Raw genomic sequence first — 13,155 nt, 5'->3', positions numbered from 1 at the left:
CACCACAGTAAGAAGCTGTGCATTGCAATGAAGAGTAGCCCCCGCTCGCCACAACTAGAGAAAGCCAGTGTGCAGCAATGAAGACCCAACACAGCGAAAAATAAATAAATTTTTAAAAAAAGAGTTGTTATTAAAAACAACAACAAAAAATACCTCAGAAATCATACTAGCCTCTTTGCCACAACTTTCTGTAACTGAGCAGTGAACCCAGTCTTTGGCATCATTCCAATGGAAAAACAGTTCAGGATTTAGTTGAAAAGAACCTCTAAATCAAGATATTGCCCTTAACAGAAAGTGCTACACAGGTTTTCTTTTGGAGATTCTTCCAAAGCTCAAAGTCTTCCCTGTCAGAAGTAATCTGAAGATAAGATGTATTCAAAAACACATACCCGTTTTTCCCTATATGGCACTTCAACCACCCCTACTCTTTCTTCTGGAAACTGCCCCCTTCTACCTTTTTTTACTCCCCCAGTCTATCTTTAATTCATCCCCATAGTTTTACCAGTCATGTTATATAGCATGATACTTCTCCCTGACTGAGTAGCCATTCAAAGTTCTTTGCTGGAAAATTTAAAAATGAAACTGAGAAAGAAGTGGCAGGCACTCTTTGAATGCCTCAACTATTTTATAAATAAAGCTCAGGAGAAGTTAGGGACCAATGAATGAAGCTTATCTGGAAAGGTTTTAAAATGAAGCAAATAACGCAGAGAAGACAGACAAGAGACAGAAAAAAACATTCTCCAGTTATTCTTGAAGTTTAATCACACTCCTGACCTCTGTTGTTAAGACAACTCCCTATCCCCACAATACTTAAATATATTCCATTATGGGCTAATATGAGTTGGATTTCTGTTTAAGCCAGAGTCCTAATTAATATAGTTTCTCTCATAAACCCTGTTGTTAATATTTTTAGAGGCAAACTAAATAACAAGGTAAATAATTCTCATATATTTACCCCTCTCTATTCCCTAGCACCAGAAAGTGATATTTTTCAATTATCTTTTAAATGTTTTTCTTAACTTTGGAGGTCCAATACATGCTACTTCTATATCTGAGATACAAAGTTTAAGAATAAATATGATTTTAATCAATTTTAAAAAAAAGATTTAAGTTGGATTCACAATTGAAGTTAAACTCAATGTTTAAAGTTTCTGTTTCAACTAGGAAAGTCAAGTTTCCCTAAACGAGAAACATTTTAAAAATAAATGTAGGCTGAGGGGAAGATTTGAGAAAGAAATGAATCTTATTTATAATTAAAATGGTGCCCTTCTTCACTGACTTTTAAACTGTGTATTTTAAACTGTATAGTATACCTCTCAACTATTCCAAACACTTTAGTTAGTAATGCATACATTTCCCAATACAGGATAAAAGTTCAGGATTCTTGTTCCCAGGGTAGAAAAAAAATTTACCATAAGTGATACTAAGAGTCCCGCAATTTAGTAAAATTCATCAATAATGTCCACTTTTATTTGTGGCCCCTTTAACTGGAAGCAGAATAAGCAAAAAGGTAAGGTATCAAATATGAGGCCAAACTTGACCACCAGCCAGTAATACAAAATCAGCAGGGACTTCCTGGTGATCCAGTGGTTAAGACTCTGTGCTTCCACTGCAGGGGGCACAGGTTTGATCCCTGGTCAGGGAACTAAGATCCCGCATGCTGCGCAGCGTGGCCAAAAAAAAAAAAGCAGTACTTCAGATGAAAGTACCTTGGATGATGCCTGACACATCGAAGACACTTAAGACATGTTACTTTTGAATGTGGGGCAAGAGCTCAAGAATAGCTGGATATGTTGCCAAGGGTGTCTCAAGGGACGTGGAAAAAGAAAAGACTTGGAGAGTTGTGGGAAGCCCAGGCAACCTCAACCCTGGGCTAAGGCAGTGAGAAGGACCAAGCAGCCCAATCTACTAGCAAACAAATGCACAGTCTTTATAATTTAGGAATTTGAGTGGGAGAAGAAAGTGGACAGAGGCAGTGGAAGGGAAGAAGGAAAAGAAGTAAACATTAAATTATACATGTTTTCCTTGTTACTTATAAATGCTGGTATTTCCAAATATTAACATAGTCTATACATTTCTCATTTGAATAATCTACAGTATTTTCTCTTGGTTGTATAAACTGGTTATATTAATGAAACTATGTATTTCATAACATGGATATCAATAAATATTGGTTAGAATATTAAAAAACAGCAGTAATATAAAAAGCAGCTATTCTTTAGAGACTTAAACTGTTTTTTTTTTTTCCAATGTATTTATTATTTTTGGCTGCACTGGGTCTTCGTCGCTGCGCGCGGGCTTTCTCTAGTCACCGCACACGGGGGCTACTCTTCGTTGCAGTGCGTGGGCTTCTCATTGCGGTGGCTTCTCTTGTTGCAGAGCACGTGCTCTAGGTGCACGGGCTTCTGTAGTTGTGGCACGTGGGCTCAGTAGTTGTGGCTTGCAGGCTCTAGAGTGCAGGCTCAGTAGTTATGGCACATGGGCTTAGCTGCTCCACAGCATGTGGGATCTTCCCAGACCAGGGCTCGAACCCGTGTCCCCTACATTGGCAGGCGGATTCTTAACCACTGTGCCACCACGGATAGAGACTTAAACTCTTAAAACTAGGTTTGTTTTCTAATTTGGAGAGTGCTAAACATAAATATGGGAAAGTTTAAAGCCTAATTTCTAAGTTTAAAGAATATACTTGGATATATATGTAAAAAGTTTAAAACTTTATATAGCAATTAAAAGAACTCAAAAAATGTTAACAACTATCTGAGAGTTGGGATCACAGTCAATTCTCTTCGCTGAACTTCTGCATTTTAATAAACATTTTTAATAGAAAATTTGTATTTCTACAAATAAATAAGTGAGCTAAAAAACGAAGTCAAAGTAGCAGTGAAGTGAAGAGACAAATTCAAATCATAGACAGAGATAGCAAAATCCAAACGATCAACCACACCTCTACTAGTTGGCATAATACCACCATCAATCCCTTTTGCTCCAAAACAAATTGCATCTATTTTTGATTTTCAGAGGAAGTCCTGAAAAGGCAACTGTAGTGTCTTCACCACCCTTAGGATACAAGTGGAAAATAAAATCTTGTACAATATACATTTTAGATTTTTTAAGCTTAAGTAAGGAATATGTGGTGAAGCAAACTATTCCAAAAGCATAGCTTTCAATGAAACTTCATTAAAGACTGAATTTTTAAAGCAAGCTATACTACTTGAAAAATTATCATTTAGAAAGAAAGAGCATTCCCTTTAGAAAAGGACCTGCTCATACAAACAAGAACCAATCACAGGAAGCAACAGAAAAATTATCTCATTTGCAACAGCAACAAATATGTTAATTACCTGGGAATAAACTTAAGAAAACTTTAAATTGACCCTAAAATTAACTCAAAATATAGCAAAGATTATTTTGAAATTTAAAACTATAAACCTCTTAGGAAAAAAAGAGGTGTAAATCTTCATAACCCTGATTAGGCAATTAGACATAACACCTAGACAACAATTTCTTAGATATAACACCTAAAGCACAAGAAGCCAAGGAAAAAATTAAATTGGACTTCATCAAAATTTAAAACTTTTGTTCTTCAGGAAAGTGAAAATACAAGCCACAGAATGGGAAAAAAATTATAAATCATATCTCTAACAAAAGTTTAATACCCAGAATATATACAGAACTCTTAGAACCCAACAGTAAAAATAATTTAAAATACTCCATTTTTTAAATGGGAAAAGGATTTGAAGAGACATTTCTCCAAAGAAGATACAAATGGCCAATAAATACATGAAAAAACACTCAACATCATTAGTCATTATGGAAATGCAAATTAAATATCACAATGAGATATCACTTCACAGCCCCTAGTATAGGTATAGTAAAAAAGAAAATAAGTGTTGACAAGGATGTGAAGGAACTGGAACACTCATACACTGCTGATGGGAATGTAAAATGGTGTACCTACTTCGGAAAACAGCTTTTCAGTTCCTGAAAATATAGAGTTACCATATGACCCAACAATTCCACTCCTAAGTCTATACCCAAAACAAATGAAAGCACATATCCACAGAAATATTTGTATATGAATGTTCATAGCAGCAGCATTAATAATAGCCAAAAAGGTGGAAGCAACCCAAATGTGCATCAAATGATGAATAAAATATGATATATTCATACAATGGAATGTTATTTGGTCATAAAAAGAAATGAAGTACTGATACATGCTATAACGCAAATGAACCTAGAAAACATTACATTAAGTGAAAAAATCTACAGACATAAAAAGTACATTAGTGGTTGCCTAGGGCTGGGGGAGGGGGAGGAGAGTGATTGCTAATGGTTCTGACGTTTCTTTTTGGAGTGATAAAAAAAAAAAGTACTAAAATTGATTGTTATGATGTTTACACCAACTCTGTGCATGTATTAAAAGCACTTTAAGAGGTAAATTGTGTGGTATGTGAATTGTACCTCAATAAAGCTGTTTTAAAAAAAGAAATCAACAAATTCTCATTTCACTAGGTAAATCCAGGAGTAGGGATGCTGGGTTGTATGGTAAGCATATGTTTACCTTTATAAAGAACTGCCAAATGTTAAAGTCACTATACCATTTGCACTGCCATCAGCAATGGATGAAAGCTCCAACTGCTCCACATTCTTATCAGCATTTGGTATTGTTGTTATTTTTCCTTTTTTCCTTCATTCTTCTTAATGTCTTAATTAATTTTCTCACTTAAGTGTATACTGGTATCTCAGTGTGGTTTTAATTTGCAATTCTGCAATTACTAATGATGTTTAATATCTTTTGGTATATTTATTTGCTGTCCATAGGTCTTTTTGGTAAAGTTTCTACTTAAATCTTCTGTCAAATTTTTATTAGGTTGTTCACTTACTACTGAATTTTGTGAGTTCTTTATATATTCTGGATACAAGTCTTTTGTCAGATATGTGATAGGGGAATATTAACTCCCAGTCTGTGACTTGTCTTTTTACTCTCATAACACGGTTTCAAACAGCAGGAGTTCTTAATTTTGATGAAGTTGAATTTATCAATTTATTCATTTATGGATCATGCTTTTGGTATCTAATTTTTTGGTGATTAAAAAAAAAATCTTTGCCTGATCCAAGGTCAAAAAGATTTTGTCTTATATTTTCTTCAAGTTATTTTCTAGCTTTAGGTCAGATCTCGAGGTCTACGAACGACTTTGAACTAGTTTTTGCACAGATGGTGAGGAATTTTTGCACTGAGGCTATAATAAAGAAAAATATTCTATTTTGACATTTGAGTGCTCATTGCCTTAAAGCCCCACACTTCCCTCTCCCTTTTGCCCCACATCTGGATAAGTCAGTAAGAAAGCCCAGCCATTGCCTCCTTGGGCGTCAGTGGGAAGCTAAAACCATGTAAATCCCACACATGGGAACTATCACACTCCTTCTGGCCACAATAAAAATTAAACCCAACCGCCCTTCTTCACTTTTGCTTCATTCTGGACTAAACCTAAGACCTCTCTGTGAGGAATCCTTTTTCAGTTGACTGTGTGAGTAAACTTTATTTCATATTTCATATCCACTGGTGCCTTTGTGTCATCTGTCCCAAGATTTATATAAATTTCTGGGCAAGACAGTTTTTGCATATGAACGTCTAACTATTCCAGATTATCCTTTCTCTATTGAATTGCTTTAATACCCTTGTCAAAAACGAACTGACCATTTTGTGTCTCTGAATTCTCTGTTTTGTTCCATTGATCTATCTTTTCTCTATCTTTACCCTTGAGTACTGCAGTAATTAAGTTGAAATCAGGAGTTTCCCAACTTTTTTGTTCTTTTTCAACATTATTTTACCTTTTTCTAGTTCCTTTGTTTTTCCATATCAATTTTAGAATCAGCTTGTTACTTTCTGTAATAAACCCTGCTGGGATTTGGACTGGAATTGCATTGAATCTATAGACCAGCTTGGACGAATGGTTGTCTTAACAATATTGTATTCCAATCCATGAATATGGAATATCTCTCCAGTTATTTAGGTCTTCTTTGGTTTCTTCCACCAGTGTCTTATAATTTTCATTATACAAATCTTGCACATGTCTTGTAAAGCTAATACTAAATATTTCATAGGTTTTGGTGCTATTGAGATAGTACTTTTAAATTTTAATTTCTAATTGTTCATTGTTACTATAGAGAAATACAACTGATTGTTATATATTGACCTTCTGTCCTTCCACCTTGCAGAATTCACTTATTAGGGCTGGAGCTTTCTGAACAATCTTTCCGATTTTCTGCATAGACATTCTGTCCATGATTAGAGACAGTTCGTGCTCTTTGAAACACACTGTTAAAACAATGAAGACAAGCCACAATCTGGGAAGAAATATTTCCCTATAACATATGTTACTATTCCATTACTAGATATTTATGCAAGAGAAAAGAAAGTATATATTCCTCCGAAGACTTGTATGTGAATTGCGAATGCTCATCACAACTTTGTTTATGATAATTAAAAGCTGGAAACAACCCAAATGTCCATCAATTAGTACATGGGAAAAAAAAAAGTTTTGTGGTATATCCATACAATATACTACTACTCAACAATAAAAAGGAACAAACACATAACAACGTGGATGAATTCCAAAATAATTATGCTGAGTTTAAGAAGCCGGACACCCTCCTCCCCCCTGCAAAAAGTACATACTATATGAGTCCACTTACAGAAAACTCTCAAAAATACAAACAAATCTTAAGTGTCATAAAAAGATCAATGGTTACCTGGGGATGAGGAAAGGGCAGGAAGGAGCAGGAGGGAGGGATTACAAAGAGTCATGAGGAAACTCTTGAAGGTGTTGAAAATGTTCCTTATCTTGACAGTGTTGACAATCTCATGGGTATATACTTTTGTCAAAACTTACCAAGTGCACACTGTAAATGTGTGCAGTTTACTGTATATCAATTATACCTCGATAAAGTTGTTACAGTATACCAATTACTTTATTAGTAATCACCCTTATTATGTCATATGTTAGTGTCTTTATTTACCTATAAAACATTATCACTTGGTAGCTATGATACTGTTCACAAATATACTGTTCACAAATTATTTAAGATGTTTTTATTCAAACAGTAAATTGAGATCTATTCTCAAAATACCTTTGAGGTTTAAAGACTGGTAAATTTGAGAGTATGCAAATTTGAGAACGTCTTCAAGCAACTTTTGAATATGAATAAAATCTTGTCTGTGTTTAAAAAAAGGGGGGAGGTTGTTGGAACAAGAGGGCAAGAACAAAGGCCATATGTATACAGCAAGTAATGCTTTGAGGACCTAAATTCAACAACTAGGTTTAAGAAGCACTAAAATAATTATTTATTGATCATTGTTTGAAAGAATCAGACCTGAAAATCCAGTTAATATAAGATTAGAGTGTAAGAGAAGTCTTGAGCCTACATAAAACCAGTTAATCAATATTTACTAAACACTCTCAAATAAAACAATTAAGCATATAAATCTATGTAGCTGTCCTCTATTCTGTATGTTAATTCAAACATGTTATCATGATTCTTCCAGCGCAATGTTCAGAACATAGTAACAGATGCTAATACTTAATGATCACCACATTGAATCAAGGAAAACACCTTTTTCTCTCATTCTCTAAAACTAAACATACTTTGTACACAAATTTCCCTTTGTAACACAAATTCTTAAAATTTTTCAGAAAACAGTTCATGGTTGAAAAGCTTGAGAAATTATAAGGGCAACAGTGAGAGGTACTGAGGTGAAAAACCTTAAAAAATATAGACTCAGAAAAACAGAAAATAGCTTAAAATAGACATCTGAAAATTAGTGATTAATACTTCACAAGTTTCCATTTCTATTACTTACTCCCCAGAAACTTTACAAAAGCATCTTCTCCCAAAATTTTTACAACACACTTATAGAATCCATTTCTTCACTGCTATAGACATAACAGAAGATTCTTCCATTTGATGCTTCATCTCAATGTTCACTGTTGACTACTAATTTTGACTACTAATTCTTGGGCAAATTACTTGACTTGGAATCTCCGTTTCTTTATTTGTAAAATGGGGATGATATAAAATCACCTCACAGAATTATTTTAAAGATTAAATTATATAATATTATGAAACAACATTTTATAAATTGTAAAGTGCTTTAGTTTTTATCAGGTTGATTAAAAAACCTTCTCAGAGCCCAATCCCAAAGTTTACTGTAGCTAAACAGGTAGATAAAATAAAGCACTAAATTACAGCCTTTTCTTCACACTACTTATAATGAAGAAATAGCTCAAATGCCCAACAAGAAAGGCTGAGTATATTACTTTGATATATTATAATATCACTATTTAAGTGAAAAATATGTAAACCAAAACATGGACATATTTATATAAAACACTAAGCAGGAAGTGGAAGAAGTCCAAGATAGTGCTCATTCACTGATGACAACTATGTAAGAAGCATGAATCTCTATACTGTATTTTTTGCCAATACACAACCAAATATACTAATAGTCATACTGACCATCCAAAGCAACATCAGGAAAAGGAATGTTTTTCATTATATCAAGTTCAAAACTGCTGGAGTAACCTTAATGAAGTCCTTTGAGCGTCATTAGTTTTTATTGAGGCACAATATTTGGCTAGAAGAAAATTAATGAGAGGATACCTTTAATTTATACAAATAAATTTCACTGAGTAGAAACACAAATGAAACTTTAACTAATGAAGCTTTCACAAATACACATACACACTTTATTTGGCTTGTCTCTTACACATTCATTTTATACACACACACACACACACCCATTATGTAATTATAAGATTCAAGATCTCACTGTCAGAAGAGCAATAAAGTGTAATGCCAAGGGCCTGTTCAATTTACTTTTTCTTTACCTTAAAGTATTTTCCACTTTCAGAGTACAGCCAAAGGTATGTTACAACATATAAGGGGTTGGGGTGAGGCCAGTATGATGTACCATTGCCTAGGCAATTTAGCAATTCAACAATTCTCCAACCAACTTACTTTTGTTAAAACCCTTTTAGCAAGTTTATTAAGGTCATCTATATAGTCAAGTCCAGTCAGACTTACAAGCCCAGCTCAATTTTCAAAAATATTCAAGAAACCCTGCCTCAAGATACCTAGATGTCCTTACTCCACACCTTTTACTTTTTGGTTCTTGTAGGGTTAGGGTTTTGCAGTTTATAGATGCACTTGTGGAGGGAGAGAGTATCTGAAAAATGGTAATTAAAATTCCACACAGATGTGTATACTTGTATTTTCAGACCCAGGGTCCACACCTTCTATCAGATTCTCAATGGATTTCATGTCCTCAAAATAGGTTGAGAACTACTACTATGTATCTCATAGGGACACTTTTCAAATCTAAGAGATGTAATTACATCCCTCCCAGTTAATAACTGCTAAGTAAAATAAGGCATTCCTTCCACAGAAGTGAAGGCTCACAAGCTTTATGGCTGCATCCCTGGAATAAAAGCAGGAGCTTGAACATATTTGCCCTATGAAAGATACTGCTTGTCAGTATACAACCCACTCAGCACTATTAGAAAAGGTTAACATCTCCTTACCAAAAAGCCAAGATTCCCCTGCAACAACCTGGACTACCCTGGTAATACAAAGCTTTCTTTTTTCAATAGTCTTTTACACTGTCTAAATTTTTCTGCAATAAATTAAAGTTGTACACATTTTTTCATCTTCTTTTGTTACTACTTTAGTTACCAAAATACAAAATGGCCAATAAAATTATCCGTTTACCAAAATCCTTGATTTTCAGTACTTCAAAATAAAACTCATTTTAAGATATCAAAGCATTATTCACCTAAAGACACAGAGTAGTCCTTTTCCTAGTAACTTTTCCTAGTAACTATGTTAAATCTATAAGAATCATTTGTGGGCTTCCCTGGTGGCGCAGTGGTTAAGAATCTGCCTGCCACTGCAGAAGAAACGGGTTTGAGCCCTGGTCTGGAAAGATCCCACATGCCGCGGAGCAACAAAGCCCGTGAGCCACAACTAATGAAACCCGCGCGCCTAGAGCCCGTGCTCCACAGCAAGTGAAGCCACCGCAATGAGAAGCCCACGCACCGCAACGAAGAGCAGCCCCCGCTCGCCGCAACTAGAGAAAAGCCCGCGCACAGCAACGAAGACCCAAGGCAGCCAAAAATAAATAAAATAAAATAGATTAAAAAATAAAAGAGTCATTTGCCATCGGCCATCTAAAATATTGGCAGGACTTAAAGCATAATGTACCAAAACCAAAACTGACATGACTTTCAAAGGTAAATGATGAAACCTATGCTTCCCACAGAAAGAAAAGGTAAAATTTGAAGTTCATCGTTAAGATTTAGAAATCATATTCACAGGCTAAAAGTCAAAGTTAAAGAAAAATCGCTGAATGTCTAAATTTTAAATCAAGGCAAAAAACCTTATTCACGGTTGTTCACTTTCAGCTTCTTAAATATTTCCTCCTTAACGTATCCATTTTTTCCATAGACACTTGATCAGAAAAATCCCTTCTAAATGTTTTATAAATTAAATTCCAGTGTTCCTGCTATGAGGACTGAATATTTCATCAGATTAGGAAAAGACTAGCCTCATTCATAAGCTACATCTAAATCTAAAAAGGGAAATACGTTTCTTCCCCGAACCTATAAAAAAAAAAAAGGCAAAAGTTGATGAAAGAACACTGCTGCCACGTCTTTTCCCTTCCCCCACTCAGTAGTGGCTATTTCATCCCTTCAGAGTGCATTCCAAGGGAAAGTCCATAGCTCTCAGAGAAACCAGAAACAGTTAAGTCGAAATTGGCAAACCGCTTTGGCCTTTTCGATCAATTCCTAAAAGGAGATCTAGTTTCTTCTTCATCCCTTTCTTAAAGCAAACAGTGCAAAATTCCAAGTCTTCACCACTCTACCCAGAACGCCTAAATTGTTAGTGTCTAAAAACTGACTGTATTTAATACAATCGATTATTTAGGAGAAATGGTCCCATACTTATGGAACCATTCTTCCTCCCCCTTAAAACATACAGCTGGGGTCCATCCACGTAATTCAAAGTTCTCACACAGCCAAAGAATTCCATTTACTGATGTGGACTTTTAAAAGCAGCAAACTTGGCGGAGAGAAAGAGAGGGGGAGGGGAGAAGCTCATGTGCCTTTAAAAAATTTATGTGGCAGAAGAAGGAAGGAAGAAGACTAGCTTCCCAGTTGACTGGAGGATCTGACAGCCGACTTCCTCAACCCAGCCGCCCGAAACTCGCCGCCCGGGGCTACCTCCAGCTGCTCCGGCAGCACCGCTGCGCGCAACAGATGAGTAAAGCCTGAACTTCCGCGGGTAGGTCCTCTTCCCAGACCCCACGACTCTTCGGCAGGATAAAAATGCCCGAACGCTTCCCCGTCAGCTATAAGCTTTAAAAACCGCTCTCCATTGCCACACGCTAACCATCTGCTGCTGTGGAGGCCGAAAACCCTCGCGTACTCCTTAGCTTTTTAGGCAGGACCAGGTAGGAGAGGAGCTCGGAAAACTCAACAGGGTGATTCCTCCTCAGGAAGGAATATTCAAGAAAGTGCTGGTCCCCGGGGCGGAGACTGATGCTGCCGCAGCCCCAACAGTCGGGGGCGCCAACCTGGGAGGCGGTGGGAAGAGGAGCACGGAGGAGGGCAGAAGGGCCTCTGGGGCACCCAGGAGACGCGGGGCGCAGGGCGAGGGGCCGAGTCTCCAGGGGAGACGGTACTGAGCCAGTAGTAGTAAACTGGGGGAGCCTCCCCCTGCCCCCGAGCCATACCACGAGAGGGGGCAGGGACCAGACCACCAGAGCCACCCGAGAAGGACCACGGCTGCCCAAGGATTTAAGCCTCAGTCCCCAAGGTCGGAGGAGCGTCTCACCTGGGAAGTGGCACGGGAGGGCTGCGCGTTCTTCAGTCCCCGGTCGCCTGCGCTCGGCCGGCTACCTAATCCTTTCCCTCAGCCCGCTGGCGGCGCGACTGGGCAGCAGAGGGAGCCAGTTAGCCCTTTTATAACCTCCAGGCTGCGACGGCTGCGCTGAGGAGGAGGCGTCTGCAACCCTCGCTACGTGAGCTCGATCACACCAGCGTCCCGGCGTCTGCGCAGGCGCCCAGCCCGGGCCCTCTCCGCCCCTACCCGCGGCCCACGCCCCACGCCCAGGACTCCCCAGCAGCTGGTGGAGTCTGAGGCCCAGAGGAGGGGCCGGCGGTCGCGCCTGGGATGTAACGCGCCTGCGCGGGGTTCTCGCCAAGCCGCCGTCACCGTGGTTACCTCGGATTTGCCCCGCTTCTTTCAACAGGTTGTTTAGCGCCTGAATTTCGGGATCAGCCCCAGTCAGGCCTGAACGACGAAACCACCAGCAAGGAAATAGCTTAAATTTGAGAAGAGGAACATGGAAGCGTAGGAAATAAAGCAGAAAAGAAGGATCGGGTGGAAAATAACACTACATCCTGTATTGATATCTCAGCTGTCTTGGCCCTGAGGCTTTTTGCTTTACTAACCTCCCTCTCTCACCTACACTCTTTTTATGTGAATCTTGCTCTATCGCCCATTTTTATATTTTAACAGTAGATAATAGACTGCGCACTCCAGAGATTTTCTGGGTTCAATTTACGGCTCAGTCCCGTAAAACTTTGGGCATTAACCTCTCCGTATGTCAGTTTCCTCATCTGCAAAATGAAAATGACGGTAGGTGCCTCACAGTACCTACCTCATTGTTGTGAGAATTAAATGAGATAATGTATGTAAAGCGCTTAGCCCATGCCTAGCACACAGAAAGGGCTTGGTAAGCATTAGATGGTGTTGTAGCATATAAGGAACCCAGTGTTGTGTTTAGTCTAATATTTGCCTTAGTCATTATAATCCTGAAAGAAGAAAACCTTACTATCAGGGAGCAGACAATGTAGGAGATATTTTTTCCCTTGTCAGTGAAGGGGAAGAAAGACTTCTCTAAGACTTGTCAGTCATTAAAATGTTATAAGTCATAATTCTAGTTATTACTTTAAAATGTATATCTCAGAAGTAACTAAATTTCCTTGTCAATTGCATTATTATGAACTTTCATCGAATCTTTAACCGTGGTCATTTTTAAGTCTTTTGTCATTTACAGACAGTTCTGGGTGTACTCTGATGCTTTTGCAAAAA

General features: G+C 37.7%; 1 protein-coding gene across 4 annotated transcripts in view; it reads right to left on the bottom strand.

Moving 5' to 3' along the window:
- The window catches only part of P4HA1 (prolyl 4-hydroxylase subunit alpha 1), a 92,925-nt gene extending 80,821 nt beyond the window's left edge, over nucleotides 1-12,104 (bottom strand). For 2 of the 4 annotated variants that reach the window (XM_027129924.1, XM_027129923.1), the window contains exon 1: nucleotides 11,893-12,104. The gene's annotated coding sequence lies outside the window, so the exon portion shown is untranslated. Of the gene's footprint in view, nucleotides 1-11,279; nucleotides 11,699-11,892 lie in introns of those variants that run through there. The other 2 variants (XM_027129927.1, XM_027129925.1) reach the window with 2 other exon arrangements.
- Between the last annotated feature and the right edge of the window lie 1,051 nt (nucleotides 12,105-13,155).

Source organism: Aethalodelphis obliquidens, unplaced genomic scaffold (genome assembly GCF_003676395.1).
Source record: "Aethalodelphis obliquidens isolate GAN/ISIS:26980383/991018 unplaced genomic scaffold, ASM367639v1 scaffold37, whole genome shotgun sequence".
Taxonomy (NCBI): Eukaryota; Metazoa; Chordata; class Mammalia; order Artiodactyla; family Delphinidae; genus Aethalodelphis; species Aethalodelphis obliquidens.
This window is presented reverse-complemented; position numbering and strand designations above follow the sequence as displayed.